The sequence below is a fragment of the Pseudophryne corroboree genome, chromosome 8 (assembly GCF_028390025.1).
Source record: "Pseudophryne corroboree isolate aPseCor3 chromosome 8, aPseCor3.hap2, whole genome shotgun sequence".
In the NCBI taxonomy this organism is placed as follows: Eukaryota; Metazoa; Chordata; class Amphibia; order Anura; family Myobatrachidae; genus Pseudophryne; species Pseudophryne corroboree.
This window is the reverse complement of record NC_086451.1, coordinates 267,296,014-267,322,247: the sequence shown is the minus strand read 5'-3', so window position 1 is coordinate 267,322,247 and position 26,234 is coordinate 267,296,014. Positions and strand designations below refer to the sequence as shown.

General features: G+C 49.2%; 1 protein-coding gene across 1 annotated transcript in view; it reads left to right on the top strand.

The window, feature by feature from the left end:
- The window catches only part of MCTS1 (MCTS1 re-initiation and release factor), a 139,425-nt gene that overhangs the window by 470 nt on the left and 112,721 nt on the right, over positions 1 to 26,234 (top strand). The gene's annotated exons all lie outside the window — the stretch shown is intronic.

Here is a 26,234-nt window from a genome sequence, read left to right as displayed (position 1 = left end):
ATAATAAAATCCCTGCAGTGAGCAAATAAAAAAACATTTTGAGGAAATGAGGGATACCAAGCATACTGGAGGGAATGCCTTCCATATAGGTGTGGCTCGTGTTAATCGAGCAATTGACATCCCAGCTTAATGGCCTATAATTATGGTGACAAGCTGTAAGGGGTGACTTTGAAAGATGGTTGATATTTGGGGGTTTGACAAAAGCTTTAATGACCAAGACACTCGCTGAAAAGATTTAGTGATGAACAAGAAATGTTGTATAAGGTGGTGCCAGTATGTAACTCCATGGGATAAACGTCAGCAAAATGCAACACCAGTGCAAACAAAGTATGAGACGTCTACATATACTGTATAACAAAATTACTGCAGGTCCACTGACTGCACATTGCAACGTATCAGCAGCTAGTTCCTAAATGCTGGTCTAACAAGACCTTTTCTTTCCTTACAAGAGTAGTGTGTTCCAGGATGACTGTGCCTCCAATGTATTTTAGCTATGGTCCCATCTGTAGTGCGGACAGTACATTGGGGTATCGCATATCAGAGGCCAATCAAATCATGAATGTAATCCTATAGTGCATAGGCCAATGAGAAGAGTTGTGTCCACCCATCTTCAGAATACGGGGTGGGGTAATCGGGCCGAGTACAGGCAGGCTGTGTTACAGCATTTCGGATTCCGGCGATCAGGATATCGACGCCAGAATCCCGGCTCGCAGGGGCTATTCCCACTCGTGGGTGTCCACGACACCCAAAGAGCGGGTATAGAACCTGTGGCGATTGCAGCGAGCCACAGAACCCGCAAGGGGACTCTTTGCGCTTGCCACCCTGCCAGCATACTGGCGGCCGGGATGCAGCTGGCAAATCATACTGATCCCCCATCCATTTCCAAACATATATAGTCAGGAAAGGTGCCAATGCATCTGAGAAAGCAGAGACATTTCTAGGTGGTCAGGGTCAGGCACACATAGTGGATAATGAAGCAAAGGCAACTTGTTTCTCGCTTGCCGTTCATTATGCTTTTAAGTCAGTGGTTCCCAAACTTTATTGAATCGCAGCACCCTAGAGTATCAGCATTTTGTCCATGACACCTCTAGGAAAAGTTTTTTATTGATAAATTTTGAGGGGGAAAAAAATAAGATTTTAAACCTACTCGTAAATCTTTTTCTCCTAGTCCGTAGAGGATGCTGGGGACTCCATAAGGACCATGGGGTATAGACGGGCTCCGTTGGAGACATGGGCACTCTAAGACCTTTTAATGGGCGTGAGCTGGCTCCTCCCTCTATGCCCCTCCTCCAGACCTCAGTTATAGAACTGTGCCCAGAGGAGACGGACATTTTGAGGAAAAGGATTTTGTTAATTAAGGGTGAGATACATACCAGCTCACACCACAAACACACCGTATAACATGGTATATAACTAAACCAGTTAACAGCATGAACAACAGAAATCAGCAACAGTCTGATCTCAGCCGTACACAACTCTCGTGTAACTACATCAGTAACTATGTACAAGTACTGCAGATTTATTCCGCACTGGGACGGGCACCCAGCATCCTCTACGGACTAGGAGAAAAAGATTTACCGGTAGGTTTAAAATCTTATTTTCTCTAGCGTCCTAGAGGATGCTGGGGACTCCGTAAGGACCATGGGGTTTATACCAAAGCTCCAGACCGGGCGGGAGAGTGCGGATGACTGCAGCACCGATTGAGCAAACACAAGGTCCTCATCAGCCAGGGTATCAAACTTATAGAATTTTGCAAAAGTGTTTGAACCTGACCAAGTAGCTGCTCGGCAAAGCTGTAATGCCGAGACACCTCGGGCAGCCGCCCAAGAAGAGCCCACCTTCCTAGTGGAATGGTCCTTCACCGATTTTGGTAACAGCAATCCTGCCGTAAAATGAGCCTGCTGAATCGTGTTACAGATCCAGCGTGCAATAGTCTGCTTGGAAGCAGGAGCGCTAACCTTGTTGGCCGCATATAGGACAAACAGAGCCTTTGTTTTCCTAATACGAGCCGTTCTGGCTACATAGATTTTTAAAGCCCTGACTACATCAAGGGACTTGGACTCCTCCAAGACATCCGTAGCCACCGGCACTAAAATAGGTTGGTTCATGTGAAACGACGAAACCACTTTAGGTAGAAATTGTGGACGAGTTCTCAATTCCGGTCTATCCACGTGGAAAATCAGATAGGGGCTCTTGTGGGACAAGGCCGCCAATTCTGACACCCGCCTTGCAGATGCCAAGGCCAATAACATGACCACTTTCCACGTGAGAAATTTTAACTCAACCGTTTGAAGTGGTTCAAACCAATGTGATTTAAGGAACTGCAACACCACGTTCAGGTCCCATGGTGCCACAGGGGGCACAAAAGGAGGATGGATGTGCAGTACTCCTTTCACAAAAGTCTGTACTTCTGGAAGAGAGGCCAATTCCTTCTGAAAGAATATTGATAAGGCCGAAATCTGCACCTTAATGGAGCCTAACTTTAGGCCCATATCCACTCCTGTCTGTAGAAAATGGAGAAAACGACCCAGCTGGCAATCTTCTGTAGGAGCATTCTTGGATTCACACCAAGACACATACTTCCTCCAGATACGGTGATAGTGCTTCGCCGTTACTTCCTTCCTAGCTTTAAGTAGAGTAGGGATGACTTCCCCCTGGAATACCTTTCCTAGCTAGGATCTATTGTTCAACCGCCATGCTGTCAAACGTAATCGCGGTAAGTCTTGGAACACACACGGCCCCTGTTGTAACAGGTCCTCTCTGAGAGGAAGCGGCCAAGGATCTTCTGTGATCATTTCCTGAAGATCTGGATACCAGGCCAATCTGGGACAATGAGTATCGTCTGAACATTTGTTCTTCTTATGATTCTCAGTATTTTTGAGATGAGCGGAAGCGGAGGGAACACACAGACCGCTTGATACACCCACGGTGTTACTAGCGCGTCCACTGCTATTGCCTGAGGGTCCCTTGCCCTGGAACAATATGTCTGAAGGTTCTTGTTGAGGCGTGACGCCATCATGTCTATTTGAGGGAGTCCCCCAACAACTTGTCACTTCTGCAAAGACCTCTTGATGAAGTCCCCACTCTCCTGGATGGAGATCGTGTCTGCTGAGGAAGTCTGCTTCCCAGTTGTGCACTCGCGAAGGAGATGCTCCGCCTGGCTCAGGCCGTTGTATATGGCCCTTAATTCCAGCACGTTTATGTGCAGACAAGCCTCCTGGCTTGACCATATTCCCTGAAAGTTTTTGTCCTGTGTGACTGTTCCCCAACCTCGGAGGCTCGCGTCCGTGGTCACGAGAACCCAATCTTGAATTCCAAACCTGCGACCCTCTAGAACAGGGCTGGCCAAACCGGTCCTCGAGATCTACCAACAGTTCATGTTTTCCAGGCCTCCTGGAGACCTGTAGAATTGTCAGTTAGGAATGAATGCAGCACATCTTAATTAGTAATGCCTACACCTGTGCACCAGCTAGGAGGTCTGGAAAATGTGAACTATTGGTAGATCTCGAGGACTGGTTTGGCCAGCCCTGCTCTAGAAGGTGAGCACTCTGGAGCCACCACAGGAGAGAAATCCTGGCCCTGGGGGACAGGCTTATCATCTGATGCATTTGGAGATGGGACCCTGACCACTTGCTCAGTAGGTCCCACTGAAAAGTTCTTGCATGGAACCTGCCAAACGGAATGGCCTCGTAGGCCGCCACCATCTTTCCCAACATTGATGAATCTACACTCTTTTTGGTTTCAGCAGAACCCTGACCATGTTCTGGAGTTCCAGAGCTTTTTCCACTGGGAGAAAAACCCTCTGCCATTCCGTGTCCAGAATCATGCCCAAAAACGACAGCCGAGTTGTCGGGACCAACTGCGACTTTGGCAAATTTAGAAGCCAGCCGTGTTGTTGTAGCACCCTCAGAGAGAGAGCCACGCTCTTCAGTAATTGTTCTCTTGATCTCACTTTTGTCAGGCGCAGGAGCACCATCATTTCTGCCATTACCTTGGTGAAAATCCTCGGGGCCGTGGAAAGCCCAAACGGCAACGTCTGAAACTGGTAATGACAATCCTGTACAGCGAATCTCACGAACGCCTGATGAGGAAGATATATGGGGACATGAAGGTATGCATCCTTTATGTCTAGTGACACCATAAAATACCCCCCTTCCAGGCTGGAGATCACTGCCTGGAGAGATTCCATTTTGAATTTGAATCTCTTCAAATATAGATTTAGGAATTTTAGGTTCAGAATCGGTCTGACCGAACCGTCCGGCTTCGGGACCACAAACAGGGTTGAATAGAACCCCTTTCCCTGTTGCAACTGGGGAACCTGGATAATCACTTGCTATTGACACAGCTTTTGTATAGCCGCCGAAACTATTGCTTTTTTGGGAGAGAAGCTGGCAAGGCCAATTTGAAAAATCGGCGTGGAGGCACATCTTCGAACTCCAGTTTGTAGCCTTGGGACACAATTCCTATCACCCAAGGATCCAAGTCCGAATGAACTCAGACCTGGCTGAAGAGCTGAAGACGTGCACCCACCGGTGCGGACTCCCGCAGCGGGGCCCCAGCGTCATGCGGTGGATTTGGTAGAGGTCGGGGAGGACTTTTGCTCCTGGGAACTAGCCGAAGCTGGTGTTCTTTTCCCCCTACCTCTACCTCTGGCGAGGAAGGATGAACCACGCCCCTTTCTAAATTTATGAGCCCGAAAGGACTGCATCTGGTATTGAGGTGTTTTCTTTTGCTGTGGGGGAATGTAAGGCAGAAAAGAAGACTTACCCGCGGTAGCTGTGGAAACCAGGTCCGCAAGGCCTTCCCCAAACAGAGCTTCACCCTTGTAAGGCAAAGCCTCCATAAGTCTCTTGGAGTCAGCATCCTCAGTCCATTGGCGGGTCCACAGTGACCTCCTAGCTGAAATTGCCATGGCATTTGCTCTTGAACCCAAGATCCCAATATCTCTCGCAGACTCCCTCATATATAACGCTGCGTCCTTTGTGACCTAATGTCAACAAAACACTGTCTTTATCGAGCGTGTCCATGTCAGATGACAAGTTATCTGCCCATGCTGCAATTGCGCTCCCCACCCATGCCGACGCTACCGCCGGTCTGAGCAGGGCTCCCGTAGTCGCATAAATTGATTTTAAGGTAGTTTCCTGCCTGCGATCCGCAGGGTCTTTTAAGGTCGCCGTGTCCGGGCCACCACCTTTTTGGACAAGCGCGTAAGGGCCTTGTCCACTGTGGGTGAGGATTCCAGCAGGGGAAGAGTCCGGGAGCAGCTTCTCTGCAGCAAGCTGTGGAGAAAATGGCGCTGGTTAGAGCTGAGGGAACAAGCTCCGCCCCCTCGATGGCGGGCTTCGGTCCTGCTGTTTATACTGGCGGGGCTTTATATACTGCCTCAGCAGTATCTATACTTGTGCCAGCCTATATATGAGGTAAAAATTGCTGCCCAGGGCGCCCCCCCTGCACCCTTGCTGTGCTTCCTATACTCACCCGGCTTCTATCTTCCGGCTCTGCGAGGAGGACGGCGGCGCGGCTCTGGGACGAACAGCGAGGACGACACCTGTGTTCCGACCCTCTGGAGCTAATGGTGTCCAGTAGCCTAAGAAGCAGAGCTTATTAGTAAAGTAGGTTTGCTTCTTTCCCCTCAGTCCCACAAAGCAGGGAGCCTGTTGCCAGCAGTGCTCCCTGAAAATAAAAAACCTAACAATAGTCTTTTTCAGAGAAACTCAGTAGAGCTCCCCTAGTTTGTGACCAGTCTTCTCTGGGCACAGAATCTAACTGAGGTCTGGAGGAGGGGCATAGAGGGAGGAGCCAGCTCACGCCCATTGAAAAGTCTTAGAGTGCCCATGTCTCCTGCGGAGCCGTCTATACCCCATGGTACTTACGGAGTCCCCAGCATCCTCTAGGACGTAAGAGAAATTATAGTAATAGTGCCTGCCTGTAATCCTTAGGGTGGCTGGTGTATAGTTGTGCTTCCGATTGTCCACGTGTTATGATCGCCAGCCACCAGCACTGGTTTTGCCCATCACTGTCACCATAAATAATTTGATTTGGTCCTGGACCCACCAACCTAACAACAAGAGTTATGTGGCAACCACCAACAAGAGTTATGTGGCACCGCTGGGTGACTTGGCACACAGTTTGGGAACCAGTGGATTAATAGGCCCTACACACTTAAACATTTTACTGAACAATATGAACGTTCTCGTTCATATTGCGTGGCCCCGTGCTTGTTCAACGTTGGTGCCGGGTTGTTTTTCTCCGGCATGGTCCATAGGTTATACACAGGATAACATTGGTGCAAATCCGCTGTCGCTTCATCATATCCCAATCGGTCAAAGCTTTTTGGCCTCCCAGCATGCAACGTGCCCGTCCATATATTCCTGGCTCAGGCAAATCAGTTTTCTCTGACGTCCTAGTGGATGCTGGGTACTCCGTAAGGACCATGGGGAATAGACGGGCTCCGCAGGAGACTGGGCACTCTAAAAGAAAGATTAGGTACTATCTGGTGTGCACTGGCTCCTCCCTCTATGCCCCTCCTCCAGACCTCAGTTAGAATCTGTGCCCGGCTCGAGCTGGTTGCACACTAGGGGCTCTCCTGAGCTTCTAGTAAAGAAAGTATTTGTTAGGTTTTTTATTTTCAGTGAGATCTGCTGGCAACAGACTCACTGCTACGAGGGACTTAGGGGAGAGAAGCGAACCTACCTGCTTGCAGCTAGCTTGGGCTTCTAGGCTACTGGACACCATTAGCTCCAGAGGGATCGAACACAGGCCCAGCCTCGGTCGTCCGGTCCCGGAGCCGCGCCGCCGTCCCCCTTGCAGAGCCAGAAGCTAGAAGAACATCCTGGAAATCGGCGGCTGAAGACTCCGGCCTTCATTAAGGTAGCGCACAGCACTGCACCTGTGCGCCATTGCTCCCTATGCACACCACATACTCCGGTCACTGATGGGCGCTGGGGGGGGGGGGGTGCCCTGGGCTGCAATTAGAGTACCTTACATTGGCGAACAGCACATAATATAGTCTAAAAAACTATATATGTGCAAAAATCCCCCGCCATAATATAAATATAAGAGCGGGAGAAGTCCACCGAGAAGGGGGCGGGGCTATCTCCCTCAGCACACTGGCGCCATTTCCTCTTCACAGCTCCGCTGGAAGACAGCTCCCCAGGCTCTCCCCTGCAGTTTCCAGGCTCAAAGGGTAAAAAAGAGAGGGGGGGCACTAAATTTAGGCGCAAACTGTATATGTAAAGCAGCTATAGGGAAAAATCACTTTGTGTTAGTGTAAATCCCTGATTATATAGCGCTGTGGTGTGTGCTGGCATACTCTCTCTCTGTCTCCCCAAAGGACTTTGTGGGGTCCTGTCCTCAGTCAGAGCATTCCCTGTGTGTGCGGTGTGTCGGTACGGCTGTGTCGACATGTTTGATGAGGAGGCTTATGTGGAGGCGGAGCAAGTGCCGATAAATGTGATGTCACCCCCTGCGGGGTCGACACCAGAGTGGATGGATATGTGGAAGGTTTTACACGACAGTGTCAACTCCTTGCATAAAAGGTTCGATGACATAACAGCTGTGGGACAGCCGGCTTCTCAGCCAGTGCCTGCCCAGGCGTCTCAAAGGCCATCAGGGGCTCAAAAACGCCCGCTACCTCAGATGGCAGACACAGATGTCGACACAGAGTCTGACTCCAGTGTCGACGAGGACGAGACTAATGTACATTCCACTAGGGCCATCCATTGCATGATTACGGCAATTAAAAATGTGTTGCACATTTCTGACATTAACCCAGGTACCACTAAAAAGGGTATTATGTTAGGGGAGAAAAAGCAACCAGTGGTTTTTTCCCCCATCAGATGAGTTGAATGAAGTGTGTGAAGAAGCGTGGGCTTCCCCCGATAAGAAACTAGTGATTTCTAAAAAGTTACTGATGGCGTACCCTTTCCTGCCAGAGGACAGGTTACGTTGGGAGACATCCCCGAGGGTGGATAAGGCGCTCACACGCTTGTCAAAAAAGGTGGCACTGCCATCTCAGGATACGGCCGCCTTAAAGGAGCCTGCGGATAGAAAGCAGTAGGCTATCCTGAAGTCTGTATATACACACTCAGGTACTATACTGAGACCTGCAATTGCTTCAGCTTGGATGTGTAGTGCTGCAGCAGCTTGGTCCGATACCCTGTCAGAAAATATTGATACCCTCGACAGGGATACGATTTTGCTAACCATAGAGCATATTAAAGACGTCGTCTTATATATGAGAGATGCACAGAGGGATATTTGCCGGCTGGCATCTAGAATTAATGCAACGTCCATTTCTGCCAGGAGAGTATTATGGACTCGGCAGTGGACAGGTGATGCGGATTCTAAAAGGCACAAGGAGGTTTTGCCTTACAAGGGTGAGGAATTGTTTGGGGATGGTCTCTCGGACCTCGTATCCACAGCAACAGCTGGGAAGTCGGCATTTTTACCTCAGGTTCCCTCACAGCCTAAGAAAGCACGTATTATCAGGTACAGTCCTTTCGGCCCCAGAAAGGCAAGCGGGTTAAAGGTGCGTCCTTTCTGCCCAGACGCAGGGGTAGAGGGGGAAAACTGCACCATACAGCCAGTTCCCAAGAACAAAAATCCTCCCCTGCTTCCACTAAGTCCACCGCATGACGCTGGGGCTCCACTGGTGGAGCCAGGTGCGGTGGGGGCCCGTCTCCGGAACTTCAGCGACCGGTGGGTTCGCTCACAGCTGGATCTCTGGGTTCTACAAGTGGTATCTCAGGGATACAAGCTGGAATTCGAGACGTCTCCCCCTCGCCGTTACCTCAAATCAGCCTTGCCAGCTACTCCCCAGGACAGGGAGGTAGTACTGGCGGCAATTCACAAGCTGTACCTCCAGCAGGTGATAATAAAAGTTCCCCTCCTTCAACAGGGACGGGGTTACTATTCCACAATGTGTTTGGTACCGAAACCAGACGGTTCGGTGAGACCCATTCTAAATTTGAAATCCTTGAACACTTATATAAGGAAGTTCAAGTTCAAAATGGAATCGCTCAGGGCGGTTATTGCAAGCCTGGAAGAGGGGGATTACATGGTATCACTGGACATCAAGGATGCTTACCTACATGTCCCCATTTACCCACCTCACCAGGTGTATCTCCGTTTTGTGGTACAGGACTGCCATTACCAATTCCAGACGTTGCCGCTTGGTCTGTCCACGGCACCGAGGGTATTTACCAAAGTAATGGCCGAAATGATGATACTCCTTCGAAAGAAGGGAGTTATAATTATCCCGTACTTGGACGATCTCCTTATAAAGGCGAGGTCCAGGGAGCAGTTGTTGGTCGGAGTAGCACTATCTCAGGAAGTGCTACAACAGCATGGCTGGATTCTGAATATCCCGAAGTCGCAGCTGGTTCCTACGACACGTCTGCTGTTCCTGGGTATGATTCTGGACACAGAACAGAAGAAGGTGTTTCTCCTGGAGGAGAAGGCCAAGGAGTTGTCATCTCTGGTCAGAGACCTCCTAAAACCAAAACAGGTGTCGGTGCATCACTGCACGCGAGTCCTGGGAAAGATGGTAGCTTCTTACGAGGCAATTCCATTCGGCAGATTCCATGCACGGATTTTTCAGTGGGATCTGTTAGACAAGTGGTCCGGATCGCATCTTCAGATGCATCGGCTGATCACCCTGTCCCCGAGGGCCAGGGTGTCTCTGCTGTGGTGGCTGCAGAGTGCTCATCTACTCGAGGGCTGCAGATTCGGCATACAGGACTGGGTTCTGGTGACCACGGATGCAAGCCTCCGAGGATGGGGGGCAGTCACTCAGGGAAGAAACTTCCAAGGACAATGGTCGAGTCAGGAAGCTTCCCTACACACAAATTTTCTGGAACTAAGGGCCATTTACAATGCCCTAAGTCAGGCAAGACCCCTGCTTCAAAACCAGCCGGTGCTGATTCAGTCAGACAACATCACGGCGGTCGCCCATGTAAACCGACAGGGCGGCACAAGAAGCAGGATGGCGATGGCAGAAGCCACAAGGATTCTCCGATGGGCGGAAAATCACGTGATAGCACTGTCAGCAGTGTTCATTCCGGGAGTGGACAACTGGGAAGCAGACTTCCTCAGCAGGCACGACCTCCACCCGGGAGAGTGGGGACTTCATCCAGAAGTCTTCCAGCTGATTGTAAATCGTTGGGAAAGGCCACAGGTGGACATGATGGCGTCCCGCCTCAACAAAAAGCTAAAAAGATATTGCACCAGGTCAAGGGACCCTCAGGCGATAGCTGTGGACGCTCTAGTGACACCGTGGGTGTACCAGTCGGTTTATGTGTTCCCTCCTCTTCCTCTCATACCAAAGGTACTGAGGATAATAAGAAAGAGAGGAGTAAGAACTATACTCATCATTCCGGATTGGCCAAGAAGGACTTGGTACCCGGAACTACAAGAAATGATCTCGGAGGACCCTTGGCCTCTGCCTCTGTTCCAAGACTTACCGCGGCTGCGTTTGACGGCATGGCGGTTGAATGCCGGATCCTGATGGAAAAGGGCATTCCGGTTGAAGTCATTCCTATGCTTATAAAAGCTAGGAAGGATGTGACAACAAAACATTATCACCGCATATGGCGAAAATATGTTGCTTGGTGTGAGGCTATGAAGGCCCCAACAGAAGAATTTCAGCTGGGTCGATTTCTGCACTTCCTACAGTCAGGAGTGACTATGGGCCTAAAATTGGGATCCATTAAAGTCCAGATTTCGGCCCTGTCTATTTTCTTTCAAAAAGAACTGTCTTCACTGCCTGAAGTTCAGACGTTTGTTAAGGGAGTGCTGCATATTCAGCCCCCTTTTGTGCCCCCAGTGGCACCTTGGGATCTCAACGTTGTGTTGGATTTCCTAAAATCACATTGGTTTGAGCCACTTCAGACCGTGGAGTTGAAATATCTCACGTGGAAAGTGGTCATGCTTTTGGCCTTGGCTTCGGCTAGGCGTTTGTCAGAATTGGCGGCTTTGTCACGTAAAAGCCCCTATCTGATCTTCCATATGGACAGGGCAGAATTGCGGACTCGTCCCCAATTTCTCCCTAAGGTGGTATCAGCGTTTCATTTGAACCAACCTATTGTGGTGCCTGCGGCTACTCGGGACTTGGAGGCTTCCAAGTTGCTGGACGTAGTCCGGGCCCTGAAAATCTATGTTTCCAGGACGGCTAGAGTCAGAAACACTGACTCGCTGTTTATCCTGCATGCACCCAACAAGCTGGGTGCTCCTGCTTCTAAGCAGACTATTGCTCGCTGGATCTGTTGCACGATTCAACTTGCACATTCTGCGGCTGGACTGCCGCATTCCTAAATCAGTCAAAGCCCATTCCACGAGGAAGGTGAGCTCTTCTTGGGCGGCTGCCCGAGGGGTCTCGGCTATACAACTTTGCCGAGCTGCTACCTGGTCGGGATCAAACACGTTTGCAAAATTCTACAAGTTTGATACCCTGGCTGAGGAGGACCTTGAGTTTGATCATTCGGTGCTGCAGAGTCATCCGCACTCTCCCGCCCGTTTGGGAGCTTTGGTATAATCCCCATGGTCCTTACGGAGTACCCAGCATCCACTAGGACGTCAGAGAAAATAAGAATTTACTCACCGGTAATTCTATTTCTCGTAGTCCGTAGTGGATGCTGGGAGCCCGTCCCAAGTGCGGATTGTCTGCAATACTTGTATATAGTTATTGCTTAACTAAAGGGTTATTGTTATGAGCCATCTGTTCAGTGAGGCTCAGTTGTTATTCATACTGTTAACTGGGTATAGTTATCACGAGTTGTACGGTGTGGTTGGTATGAGTCTTACCCTGGATTCCAAATCCTTTCCTTGTAGTGTCAGCTCTTCCGGGCACAGTTTCCCTAACTGAGGTCTGGAGGAGGGGCATAGAGGGAGGAGCCAGTGCACACCAGATAGTACCTAATCTTTCTTTTAGAGTGCCCAGTCTCCTGCGGAGCCCGTCTATTCCCCATGGTCCTTACGGAGTACCCAGCATCCACTACGGACTACGAGAAATAGAATTACCGGTGAGCAAATTCTTATTTTTTGTTTGGTGCGGAAGGGGCTGGACTATGGTCAGAGGGCTGCTGGTTTTTAGCAGCCCTAAGCTTTTTTATTTTATTTTGATAGTCTTACAATTTTTTCTTGAGTGATCTTTCTAAACAGCGTCTTATACGTACCCCACCGCTGACCGCAAAGTTCCCACCATTGAAACTAATGGAAGTGCTGTGCGATGCGCTGTCTGCCAGCTCAGACGCGCAAAGCCAATCAGGAGAGTGCCACGAAGTGGCGCTTCCTGATTGGCTGAAGGGACCTTCTGTGACAGGAGTCACGGGGGGTCTCTGCATTCGGGGAAAGGGGTCCCACGTGTAAACATGGGACCCCTTTCAGTCCGTCTGGTTCGGGTAAATGCGTTTTTTTGTTTTGCCAAGTACGTGGATTACAATAAAAGAACCGGACACTGGATCAGGTGAGTATAATTTTATTTTCAGGTACCCCGGACGTCGACATTGGAGACGTGGCCAGAGTCGGCGTGTCAACATAGGTAAGTATGTGTGTCGACATGTATGTAATAAAGTTATACTTTCACGGTGTCTGTGTCCTGTTTTTATTTGGGTATTTCTCTGACGTCCTAGTGGATGCTGGGGACTCCGTAAGGACCATGGGGATAGACGGGCTCCGCAGGAGACATGGGCACTTTAAGAAAGAATTTAGGTTCTGGTGTGCACTGGCTCCTCCCTCTATGCCCCTCCTCCAGACCTCAGTTTGATACTGTGCCCAGACGAGCTGGGTGCTTTTCAGTGAGCTCTCCTGAGTTTGCTGAGAGAAAGTATTTTGTTAGGTTTTTTATTTTCAGGGAGCTCTGCTGGCAACAGACTCCCTGCATCGTGGGACTGAGGGGAAAGAAGCAGCCCTACTCTCTGAAGCTAGGTCCTGCTTCTTAGGCTACTGGACACCATTAGCTCCAGAGGGATCGTACGCAGGATCTCGCCCTCGCCGTCCGATCCCAGAGCCGCGCCGCCGTCCCCCTCGCAGAGCCGGAAGACAGAAGCCGGTTGAGTATGAGAAGCAAAGAAGACTTCACAGGCGGCAGAAAACTCCGTTCTTCACTGAGGTAACGCACAGCACTGCAGCTGTGCGCCATTGCTCCCACACACCTCACATACTCCGGTCACTGTAAGGGTGCAGGGCGCAGAGGGGGGGGCGCCCTGGGCAGCATTTGGGACCTCTTTTGGCAAAAGTTAAACATATTTACAGCTGGGCACTGTATATGTGTATGAGCCCCCGCCAAAAATGGCATATTTAAGCGGGACAGAAGCCCGCCACTGAGGGGGCGGAGCTTCTTCCTCAGCACTCACCAGCGCCATTTTTTCTCCACCGCTCCACTGAGAGGAAGCTCCCCAGGCTCTCCCCTGCAGAGTCACGGTAGAAGAGGGTAAAAAGAGATGGGGGGCACATAATTAGGCGCAAAAAACAATATATAAACAGCAGCTACTGGGTTAACATTAAGTTACTGTGTTATTCCTGGGTTTATAGCGCTGGGCTGTGTGCTGGCATACTCTCTCCTAAGGGCCTTGTGGGGGAACTGTCTTCAAAAAGGGCATTCCCTGTGTGTGTGGTGTGTCGGTACGCTTGTGTTGACATGTCTGATGAGGAAGGCTATGTGGAAGCAGAGTGGGAGCAAATGAATGTGGTGTCGGCGCCGACACCTGATTGGATGGATATGTGGAAGGTTTTAAATGATAATGTTAATTCCTTGCATAAAAGGTTAGAAAAAGCTGAAGCCTCAGGACAGTCAGGGTTCCAACCCGTGCCTGATCCTATGTCGCAGAGGCCGTCAGGGTCTCAGAAGCGCCCACTATCCAAAATTGTTGACACAGATACCGACATGGATTCTGACTCCAGTGTCGATTACGATGATGCAAAATTACAGCCAAAATTGGCTAAATCCATCCGTTACATGATTATAGCAATTAAGGATGTGTTGCACATCACAGAGGAAATCCCAGTCCCTGACAAGAGGGTTCATATGTATGGGGAAAAGAGGCAGGTGGTGACCTTTCCCCCTTCACACGAGCTAAATGAGTTATGTGAAAAGGCTTGGGAATCTCCAGATAAAAAACTGCAGATTTCCAAAAGGATTCTTATGGCGTATCCTTTCCGCCAACGGACAGGTTACGCTGGGAATCCTCCCCTAAGGTGGACAAAGCTTTAACACGCTTATCGAAAAAGGTAGCCCTGCCGTCGCAGGATACGGCTACCCTCAAAGATGCTGCGGATCGCAAACAGGAGGTTACCCTGAAGTCCATTTATACACATTCAGGTAGCTTACTGAGGCCGGCGATCGCGTCGGCCTGGGTGTGTAGTGCTGTAGTAGCATGGACGGATACCGTGTCTGAGGAAATTGATACCTTAGACAAGGATACTATATTGTTGACCTTGGGGCATATTAAAGACGCTGTCCTATATATGAGAGATGCTCAAGAGACATTAGTCTACTGGGTTCTAGAATAAATGCTATGTCAATTTCTGCCAGAAGGGTCCTGTGGACTTGGCAATGGACAGGTGATGCCGACTCAAAAAGGCATATGGAGGTTTTACCTTACAATGGTGAGGAATTGTTTGGGGAGGGTCTCTCGGACCTGGTCTCCACAGCTACTGCTGGAAAGTCAAATTTTTTGCCATATGTTTCCTCACAGCCTAAGAGAGCACCGTATTATCAAATGCAGTCCTTTCGATCACAGAAAAACAAGAAAGTCCGAGGTGCGTCCTTTCTTAGCAGGGGCAGAGGAAAGAAGCTGCACAACACACCTAGTTCCCAGGATCAGAAGTCCTCCCCGGCCTCTACAAAATCCACCGCATGACGCTGGGGCTCCACAGGCGAAGCTAGGCCCGGTGGGGGCACGTCTTCGAAATTTCAGCTACAAGTGGGTTCACTCCCAGTTGGATCCCTGGGCAATAGATATTGTGTCTCAGGGATACAAGCTGGAATTCGAGGAGATGCCCCCTCACCGATACCTCAAATCGGCCCTGCCAGCTTCCCCCCACGAGAGGGGAATAGTGTTAACTGCAATTCACAAATTGTATCTTCAACAGGTGGTGGTCAAGGTTCCCCTCCTTCAACAAGGAAGGGGTGGTTATTCGACCATGTTTGTAGTCCCGAAACCGGACGGTTTGGTCAGACCCATATTGAATTTAAAATCCCTGAACATATACCTGAAAAGGTTCAAGTTCAAGATGGAATCGCTGAGAGCGGTCATCACAAGCCTGGAAGGGGGGGATTTTATGGTGTTTCTGGACATAAAGGATGCATACCTTCATGTCCCCATTTATCCACCTCATCAGGCGTACCTCAGATTTGTGGTACAGGATTGTCATTACCAATTCCAGACGTTGCTGTTTGGTCTCTCCACGGCACCGAGAATATTTACCAAGGTAATGGCGGAAATGATGGTACTCCTGCGGAAGCAAGGAGTCACAATTATCCCATACTTGGACGATCTCCTCATAAAAGCGAGATCAATAGAGCAGTTGCTGATCAGTTTAGCACTTTCTCTGGAAGTGTTACGGCAACACGGCTGGATTCTAAATATTCCAAAGTCGCAGTTGGTTCCTACGACTCGTCTGCCTTTCCTGGGCATGATTCTAGAAGAAAAGGGTTTATCTCCCGAGGGAGAAAGCTCAGGAACTCATGACACTTGTCAGGAACCTATTAAAACCAAAACAGGTGTCGGTGCATCACTGCACTCAAGTCCTGGGAAAGATGGTGGCATCATACGAGGCCATTCCCTTCGGCAGGTTCCATGCGAGGACTTTTCAATGGGACTTACTGGACAAGTGTAAAAAAGGGGGAGGTAGAGGACTGCTGCGCCTCAGAGAGCTGCAGTAGGGATACCAACAGATGATCACTCAATCACCCTGGAACACAATGCACAAGAAAATAAGGGATCCCTTCTGCGCTCATCCAACAACAATAAACAGTAATGCAATAAATGATAGGTTCCCAATGGATAAGTCTATGACTAAATTATAGTCTCTTTTAGTTCTTATGCAAAGCGGAAGTGCTGGATGTAGGGAGACTCAATGCATACCGTACTCACAAGGAGTCGTGGTATGTCCCGCGTGTAGAGGTTTCTTAAGTCGCTTGGTTCTTCTTTACCTTCTCCGAGGTGGAAAGTTCTTATCCTCGTAGTTGGAGAGAAGAAAAAATGGGAAAGAAGAGTAACTGATGGTGTAGTATGTTCGTGCAAGCAGGAGATCACTGGATATAGATAAGTGGTGGGATACGGGGATATCTTCAACGTGACTCTAAGGGTAGTGGTCCGTAATTTTCATCCTTTCTGTACGTGCTGATATAGAAATGGAGGTGGTGGGAGTGACTGGTGATTTAACGCGTACCTTACTCACGTTAAATCAGGGTTGATCTTCCATGTAAAGGTATCTTTGTTTCTTCGTCGTTCGTCCTTCCTGTTATTGTCCTTCCTTCGTCACAGGGATGGTACTGGATCGAAGTTGTTTTCTCGGTGAAAAAGCAGGAGAGAACAGATAATGGTGTAGTATGTACGTAACGGCACGTAATTAAGTGACTGTTTAAAGCAATAAATGGCTTTTGTGCTGGGTTGATGTTCAGGTGCGTACCACACTCGCATCCATACGGGGAAGGAGAAAGCGCATCAAGGTATCTTTCCCTTGGACTGGAATTGTATCATTCAGTCATTCACACCCGGACTGGATACAGGATAGATGAGAAATGGGCGTACCCGACTCACACTCAAAGGTGTTGAGGTCTGCACATAAGGGTATCTTTAGGATGGTCCTATACGTCGTGGCTCTCCAATTCTCACGTGGATGGCAACAGCTGTTTCACATGAATGTAACCATGCATTCACCAGCCCAGAGGGAAGAACCCTCACTGACAGACTGTACCAGCTCCAGGAACACAGTGCAAGTATCTAGAGAGGTAAAAGAATTTATGAAGTTAGTCCACATGAGACCCACAACAGCATGCTTGCCTTCATAATGCATGGTTACATTCATGTGAAACAGCTGTTGCCATCCACGTGAGAATTGGAGAGCCACGACGTATAGGACCATCCTAAAGATACCCTTATGTGCAGACCTCAACACCTTTGAGTGTGAGTCGGGTACGCCCATTTCTCATCTATCCTGTATCCAGTCCGGGTGTGAATGACTGAATGATACAATTCCAGTCCAAGGGAAAGATACCTTGATGCGCTTTCTCCTTCCCCGTATGGATGTGAGTGTGGTACGCACCTGAACATCAACCCAGCACAAAAGCCATTTATTGCTTTAAACAGTCACTTAATTACGTGCCGTTACGTACATACTACACCATTATCTGTTCTCTCCTGCTTTTTCACCGAGAAAACAACTTCGATCCAGTACCATCCCTGTGACGAAGGAAGGACAATAACAGGAAGGACGAACGACGAAGAAACAAAGATACCTTTACATGGAAGATCAACCCTGATTTAACGTGAGTAAGGTACGCGTTAAATCACCAGTCACTCCCACCACCTCCATTTCTATATCAGCACGTACAGAAAGGATGAAAATTACGGACCACTACCCTTAGAGTCACGTTGAAGATATCCCCGTATCCCACCACTTATCTATATCCAGTGATCTCCTGCTTGCACGAACATACTACACCATCAGTTGCTCTTCTTTCCCATTTTTTCTTCTCTCCAACTACGAGGATAAGAACTTTCCACCTCGGAGAAGGTAAAGAAGAACCAAGCGACTTAAGAAACCTCTACACGCGGGACATACCACGACTCCTTGTGAGTACGGTATGCATGGAGTCTCCCTACATCCAGCACTTCCGCTTTGCATAAGAACTAAAAGAGACTATAATTTAGTCATAGACTTATCCATTGGGAACCTATCATTTATTGCATTACTGTTTATTGTTGTTGGATGAGCGCAGAAGGGATCCCTTATTTTCTTGTGCGTTACTGGACAAGTGGTCCGGATCACATCTTCAGATGGATTGGTTAATCACCCTGTCCCCCAGGGCCAGGGTGTCACTCCTGTGGTGGCTGCAGAGCGCTCACCTTCTCGAGGGCCGCAGATTCGGCATTCAGGACTGGGTCCTGGTGACCACGGACGCAAGCCTCCGAGGTTGGGGTGCAGTCACACAGGGAAGAAATTTCCAAGGTCTGTGGTCAAGTCAAGAGACTTGCCTTCACATCAACATCCTGGAACTAAGGGCCATATACAACGCCCTACGTCAAGCGGAGACCCTGCTTCGCGACCAACCGGTTCTGATTCAGTCAGACAACATCACCGCAGTGGCTCATGTAAACAGCCAAGGCGGCACAAGGAGCAGAGTGGCGATGGCGGAAGCCACCAGAATTCTTCGCTGGGCGGAGAATCACGTAAGCGCACTGTCAGCAGTGTTCATCCCGGGAGTGGACAACTGGGAAGCAGACTTCCTCAGCAGACACGACCTCCACCCGGGAGAGTGGGGACTTCATCAGGAAGTCTTCGCACAGATTACAAGTCGGTGGGAACTGCCACAGGTGGACATGATGGCATCCCGCCTCAACAAAAAGCTACAGAGGTATTGCGCCAGGTCAAGAGACCCTCAGGCGATATCTGTAGACGCCCTGGTGACACCGTGGGTGTTCCAGTCGGTCTATGTATTTCCTCCTCTTCCTCTCATACTCAAGGTGCTGAGGATAATAAGAAAGAGTGAGAACAATACTCATTGTTCCAGATTGGCCACGAAGGACTTGGTATCCAGATCTGCAAGAAATGCTCACAGAGGACCCGTGGCCTCTTCCTCTAAGACCGGACTTGTTGCAACAGGGGCCCTGTCTGTTCCAAGACTTACCGCGGCTGCGTTTGACGGCATGGCGGTTGAACGCCGGATCCTAGCAGAGAAAGGCATTCCGGATGAGGTTATTCCTACGCTGATAAAGGCTAGGAAGGACGTGACAGCTCAACCTTATCACCGTATATGGCGAAAATATGTTGCTTGGTGTGAGGCCAGGAATGCTCCTACGGAGGAATTCCAGCTGGGCCGTTTCCTTCACTTCCTACAGTCCGGAGTGAATTTGGGCCTAAAATTGGGTTCCATTAAGGTCCAGATTTCGGCCCTATCCATTTTCTTTCAAAAGGAGTTGGCTTCTCTACCTGAAGTTTAGACATTTGTAAAGGGATTGCTGCATATTCAGCCCCCTTTTGTGCCTCCAGTGGCACCTTGGGATCTTGACGTGGTGTTGAGTTTCCTGAAATCCCACTGGTTTGAACCACTCAAAACGGTGGAGTTGAAATATCTCACGTGGAAGGTGGTCATGCTATTAGCCTTGGCTTCGGCTAGGAGTGTGTCAGAGTTGGCGGCTTTGTCACATAAAAGCCCCTATCTGGTTTTCCATGCGAATAGAGCAGAATTGCGGACCCGTCCACAATTTCTGCCGAAAGTGTTTTCATCCTTTAATATAAACCAACCTATTGTGGTGCCTGTGGCTACTACTGACTTGGAGGATTCCGAGTTACTTGATGTGGTCAGGGCTTTGAAGGTTTATGTAGCCAGAACGGCTAGGGTCAGGAAAACAGAGTCTTTGTTTATCCTGTATGCTTCCAACAAGCTTGGTGCTCCCGCTTCAAAGCAAACTATTGCTCGCTGGATCTATAACACGATTCAGCAGGCTCATTCTGCGGCTGGATTGCCGCTGCCAAAATCAGTTAAGGCCCATTCCACTAGGAAGGTGGGCTCTTCTTGGGCGGCTGCCCGAGGGGTCTCGGCAGTACAGCTTTGCCGAGCGGCTACTTGGTCAGGTTCAAACACTTTTGCAAAGTTCTACAAGTTTGATACCCTGGCTGAGGAGGACCTTGTGTTTGCTCAATCGGTGCTGCAGAGTCATCCGCACTCTCCCGCCCGGTCTGGAGCTTTGGTATAATCCCCATGGTCCTTACAAAGTCCCCAGCATCCACTAGGACGTTAGAGAAAATAAGATTTTACTTACTGGTAAATCTATTTCTCGTAGTCCGTAGTGGATGCTGGGCGCCCGTCCCAAGTGCGGACTTCTTCTGCAATACTTGTATATAGTTATTGCTTCAATAAGGGTTAAGTTATGGTTGCATCAGGGTTTGACCTGATGCTCTGTTATTTGTCATACTGTTAACTGGTTGTTTTCACATGTTATACGGTGTGATTGGTGTGGCTGGTATGAATCTTGCCCTGGATTACCAAAATCCTTTCCTTGTACTGTCAGCTCTTCTGGGCACAGTTTCTCTAACTGAGGTCTGGAGGAGGGGCATAGAGGGAAGAGCCAGTGCACACCAGAACCTAAATTCTTTCTTAAAGTGCCCATGTCTCCTGCGGAGGCCGTCTATCCCCTTGGTCCTTACGGAGTCCCCAGCATAAACTACGGACTACGAGAAATAGAATTACCGGTAAGTAAAATCTTCTTTTTCTTTTTTTTTGCAGTAGAACTACAGGTACCAGCGCCCCCCCCCCCCCCCCCCCCCCGCATGCTGGTACTTGTGGTTCTCCAAGTACCGGCTTGCGGGGACTTGTAGTTCTTCTGCAAAAAAACAATATTCTTACATTTTCAACAAGGCTATCGGCCCCCCATCCGCAGCCCATGGATGGGGGGGGGGGGGGGGACAGCCTCGGGCTTCACCCCTGGCCCTTTGGTGGCTGGGGGGGGACCCCCTGATTGAAGGGGTCCCCACTCCAGGATACCCCGGCCAGGGGTGACTAGTTGGGTATTTAATGCCACGGCCGCAGGGAGCGGTATAAAAGTGTCCCCCGGCTGTTGCATTCTGTCCAGCTAGTGGAGCCTGGTGCTGGTACAAAAAATACGGGGGACCCCTACTCTTCTTGTCCCCCGTATTTTTTGGACCAGGCGCAGAGCCCGATGCTGGTTAAATTACGGGGGATCCCCTGTCATTTTTTTCCCCGTATTTTGGCAACCAGGAACGTCTCAAAGAGCCCGAGGCTGGTTATGCTTTTTTTTCCGGGTTTTTTACCGTTTTTTTAACATTTTTGAAAAACGAATAAAAATCTGTCAATTCAGCCGTTTTTCGACAGCGGGACTGTCGAATCCGTTTTTTATTGAATATGTCGAATTCCGGCACCCACCTGCCGGAATTCGACGGTCGAATTGTGTCGAATTTAAAAACGGGCGAAAAAGTGCCGCAATTCGCCCGGAATTGCATATACCCCATAGTATGTAATGGTGTTTTCTCTAACGTCCTAGTGGATGCTGGGGACTCCGTCAGGACCATGGGGAATAGCGGCTCCGCAGGAGACAGGGCACAAAAGCAAGCTTTTAGGATCACATGGTGTGTACTGGCTCCTCCCCCTATGACCCTCCTCCAAGCCTCAGTTAGGTTTTTGTGCCCGTCCGAGAGGGTGCAATCTAGGTGGCTCTCCTAAAGAGCTGTTTAGAAAAGTTTTTTTTTAGGTTTCAATCTCAGTGATTCCTGCTGGCAACAGGATCACTGCATCGAGGGACTTAGGGGAGAGATTTCCAACTCACCTGTGTGCAGGATGGATTGGAGTCTTAGGCTACTGGACACTTAGCTCCAGAGGGAGTCGGAACACAGGTCAGCCTGGGGTTCGTCCCGGAGCCGCGCCGCCGATCCCCCTTACAGACGCTGAAGAGACGGCAGAACGGAGGTCCGGAAAACAGGCGGCAGAAGACTCCACAGTCTTCATGAAGGTAGCGCACAGCACTGCAGCTGTGCGCCATTGTTGTCACACGGCTCACTGACTCAGTCACGGAGGGTGCAGGGCGCTGCTGGGGGCGCCCTGGGCAGCAATATAATTACCTTTAGTGGCAAAATAAATACATCACATATAGCCATTAAGGCTATATGTATGTATTTTAACCCAGGCCAGTTTATTAAAAACCGGGAGAAGAAGCCCGCCGGAAAAGGGGCGGAGCTTATTCTCCTCAGCACTCAGCGCCATTTTCCTGCTCAGCTCCGCTGGTGAGGAAGGCTCCCAGGACTCTCCCCTGCACTGCACTACAGAAACAGGGTAACAAAGAGAAGGGGGGCATAAATTGGCGATATTTATATATTAAGAGCGCATATATAGTAAACAACACCTTCTAGGGTTGTTTATATACATTTATAGCGCTTTTGGTGTGTGCTGGCAAACTCTCCCTCTGTCTCCCCAAAGGGCTAGTGGGTCCTGTCCTCTATCAGAGCATTCCCTATGTGTGTGCTGTATGTCGGTACGTGTGTGTCGACATGTATGAGGAAAATATTGGTGAGGAGGCGGAGCAAATTGCCTGTAATGGTGATGTCACTCTCTAGGGAGTCGACACCGGAATGGATGGCTTATTTATGGAAATTACGTGACAATGTCAACACGCTGCAAGCCGGTTGACGACATGAGAGGGCCGGCGAACAAATTAGTATCTGTCCAGGCGTCTCAAACACCGTCAGGGGCTGTAAAATGCCCATTTACCTCAGTCGGTCGACACAGACCCAGACACGGACACTGATTTCAGTGTCGACGGTGAAGAAACAAACGTATTTTCTTTTAGGGCCACACGTTAAGGGCAATGAAGGAGGTGTTACATATTTCTGATACTCCAAGTACCACAAAAAAGGGTATTATGTGTGAGGTGAAAAAACTACCTGTAGTTTTTCCTGAATCAGATAAATTAAATGAAGTGTGTGATGATGCGTGGGTTTCCCCCGATAGAAAATTATTGGCGGTATACCCTTTCCCGCCAGAAGTTAAGGCGCGGTGGGAAACACCCCTCAGGGTGGATAAGGCGCTCACACGCTTATCAGAACAAGTGGCGGTACCATCTACGGATAGGGCCGTACTTAAGGAGCCAGCTGATAGGAGGCTGAAAAATATCCTAAAAAGTATACACACACATGCTGGTGTTATACTGCGACCAGCGATCGCCTCAGCCTGGATGTGCAGAGCTGAGGTGGCTTGGTCGGATTCCCTGACTAAAAATATTGATACCTTTGACAGGGACAGTATTTTATTGACTATAGAGCATTTAAAGGATGCATTTCTATATATGCGAGATGCGCAGAGGGATATTTGCACTCTGGCATCAAGAGTAAATGCGATGTCCATATCTGCAAGAAGATGTTTATGGACACGACAGTGGTCAGGTGATGCAGATTCCAAACGGCACAAAGATGTATGGCCGTATAAAGGGGAGGAGTTATTTGGGGTCGGTCCATGGGACCTGGTGGCCAGGGCAACTGCTGGAAAATCCACCGTTTTTTATCCTAAGTCACATCTCTGCAGAAAAAGACACCGTCTTTTCAGCCTCAGTCCTTTCGTCCCTATAAGAGTCATATCTGCCCAGGGATAGAGGAAAGGGAAGAAGACTGCAGCAGGCAGCCCATTCCCAGGAACAGAAGCCCTCCACCGCTTCTACCAAGTTCTCAGCATGACGCTGGGACCGTACAGGACCCCTGGATCCTACAAGTAGTATCCAAGGGGTACAGATTGGAATGTCGAGAGGTTTCCCCCCTCGCAGGTTCCTGTAGTCTGCTGTACCAATGTCTCCCTCCGACAGGGAGGCAGTATTGAAAACAATTCACAAGCTGTATTCCCAGCAGGTGATAATAAAATTACCCCTCCGACAACAAGGAAAGGGGTATTACTCCACACTATATGGTGGTACTGAAGGCTAGGTGAGACCTATTCTAAATCTGAAAAATTTGAACACTTACAAGGGTTCAAATCCAGATAGTCACTCAGAGCAGTGATAGCAAAGAACAAGGGGACTATATGGTGTCCCGGGACATCAGGGATGCTTACCTCCATGTCCCAAAATTTGCCTTTTCTCACCAAGGGTACCTCAAGTTCGTGGTACAGAACTGTCACTATCAGTTTCAAGACGATGCCGTTGGATTGTCCAAGGCACCCCGGGGTCCTTACCAAGGTAATGACCGAAAGGAGGATTCGTCTTCAAAGAAAATGGACGACCTCCTGATAAGAACAAGGTCCAGAGAACAGTTGGAGGTCGGAGTAGCACTATCTCAAGTAGTTCTACGACAGCACGGGTGGATTCTAAATATTCCAAAACCGCAGTTGTTCCGACGACACGTCTGCTGGTCCTAGGGATGATTTTGGACACAGTCCAGGAAAAGGTGTTTCTCCCAGAGGAGAAAGCCAGGGAGTTATCCGAGCTAATCGGGATCCTCCTAAAACCAGGAAAAGTGTCAGTGCATCATTGCACAAGAGTCCTGGTAAAAAAAAAATAAAAAAAAATGGTGGCTTATTACGAAGCGCTTCCATTCGGCAGATTTCACGCAAGAACTCTTCAGTGGGATCTGCTGGACAAATGGTCCGGATCGCATCTTCAGATGCATCAGCGGATAACCCTATATCCAAGGACAAGGGTGTCTCTCCTGTGGTGATTACAGAGTGCTCATCTTCTAGAGGGCCGCAGATTCGGCATTCAGGATTGGATGCTCGTGACCACGGAGGCCAGCCTGAGAGGCTGGGGAGCAGTCACACAAGGAGTGTGATCAAGTCTGGAGAATTCTCTCCACATAAATATACTGGAGCTAAGAGCAAATTTATAATGCTCTAAGCTTAGCAAGACCTCTGCTTCAAGGTCAGCCGGTATTGATCCAGTGGGATAACATCACGGCAGTCGCCCACGTAAACAGAAAGGGCGGCACAAGAAGCAGGAGGGCAGTGGCAAAACTGCAAGGATTTTTCGCTAGGCGGAAAATCATGTGATAGCACTGTCAGCAGTGTTCATTCCGGGAGTGGACGACTGGGAAGCAGACTTCCTCAGCAGGCACGACCTCCACCCGGGAGAGTGGGAACTTCATCGGGAAGTTTTCCGCATGATTGGGAACCGTTGGGAAAGACCAAAGGTGGACATGATGGCGTCCCGCCCGAACAAAAAATGGGACAGGTATTGCGCCAGGTCACAAGACCTTCAGGCGATAGCTGTGGACGTCCTGGTAACACCGTGGGTGTAACAGTCGGTGTATGTGTTCCCTCCTCTGCTTCTCATAACCAAGGTATTGAGAATTAAAAGACATAGAGGAGTAAGAACTATACTCGTGGCTCCGGATTGGCCAAGAGGGACTTGGTAACCGGAACTTCAAGAGATGCTCACAGAGGACTAATGGCCTCGGGAGCTAAGAAGGGATTTGCTTTCAGCAAGTACCATGTCTGTTCCAAGAGGAACCGTGGCATCGGCCTTTAAGAAAGGACCTGCTCCAGCAGGGACCTTGTCTGTTCCAAGACTTACCGCGACTGCGTTTGACGGCATGGCGGTTTGAACGCCGGATCCTAAGGGAAAAGGCATTCCGGAAGAGGTCATACCTACCCTGGTCAAAGCCAGGAAGGAGGTGACCGCACAACGTTATCACCACATGTGGTAAAAATATGTTGCGTGGGTGAGGCCAGGAAGGCCCCACGAAAAAAATTTCAACTAGGTCGATTTCTGCACTTCCTGCAAACAGGAGTGTCTATGAGCCTCAAATTGGGGTCCATTAAGGTTCAAGTTTCGGCCCTATAGATTTTCTTCCAAAAAGAATTGGCTTCAGTTCCTGAAGTCCAGACGTTTGTCAAGGGAGTATTGCATATACAGCCCTTGTGTGCCTCCAGTGGCACCGTGGGATCTCAACGTAGTGTTGGGATTCCTCAAATCCTATTGGTTTGAACCACTCAAATCTGTGGATTTGAAATATCTCACATGGAAAGTGACCATGCTGTTGGCCCTGGCCTCGGCCAGGCGATTGTCAAAATTGGCGGCTTTGTCTTACAAAAGCCCATATTTGATTTTCCATTCGGACAGGGCAGAACTGCGGACTCGTCCCCAGTTTCTTCCTAAGGTGGTGTCAGCGTTTCACCTGAAACAACCTATTGTGGTGCCTGCGGCTACTAGGGACTTGGAGGACTCCAAGTTGCTAGACGTTGTCAGGGCCCTGAAAAAAAAAAAAAAAAAAAAAATATATATATATATATATATATATATATATATATATATATATAATATATAATATATATTCCAGGACGGCTGGAGTCAGAAAGTCTGACTTGCTGTTTATATTGTAGGCACCCAAAAAGCTGGGTGCTTCTAAGCAGACTATTGCTCGTTGGATTTGTAGTACAATTCAGCTTGCACATTCTGTGGCAGGCCTGCCACAGCCAAAATATGTAAATGCCCATTCCACAAGGAAGGTGGGCTCATCTTGGGCGGCTGCCCGAGGGGTCTCGGCTTTACAACTTTGCCGAGCAGCTACTTGGTCAG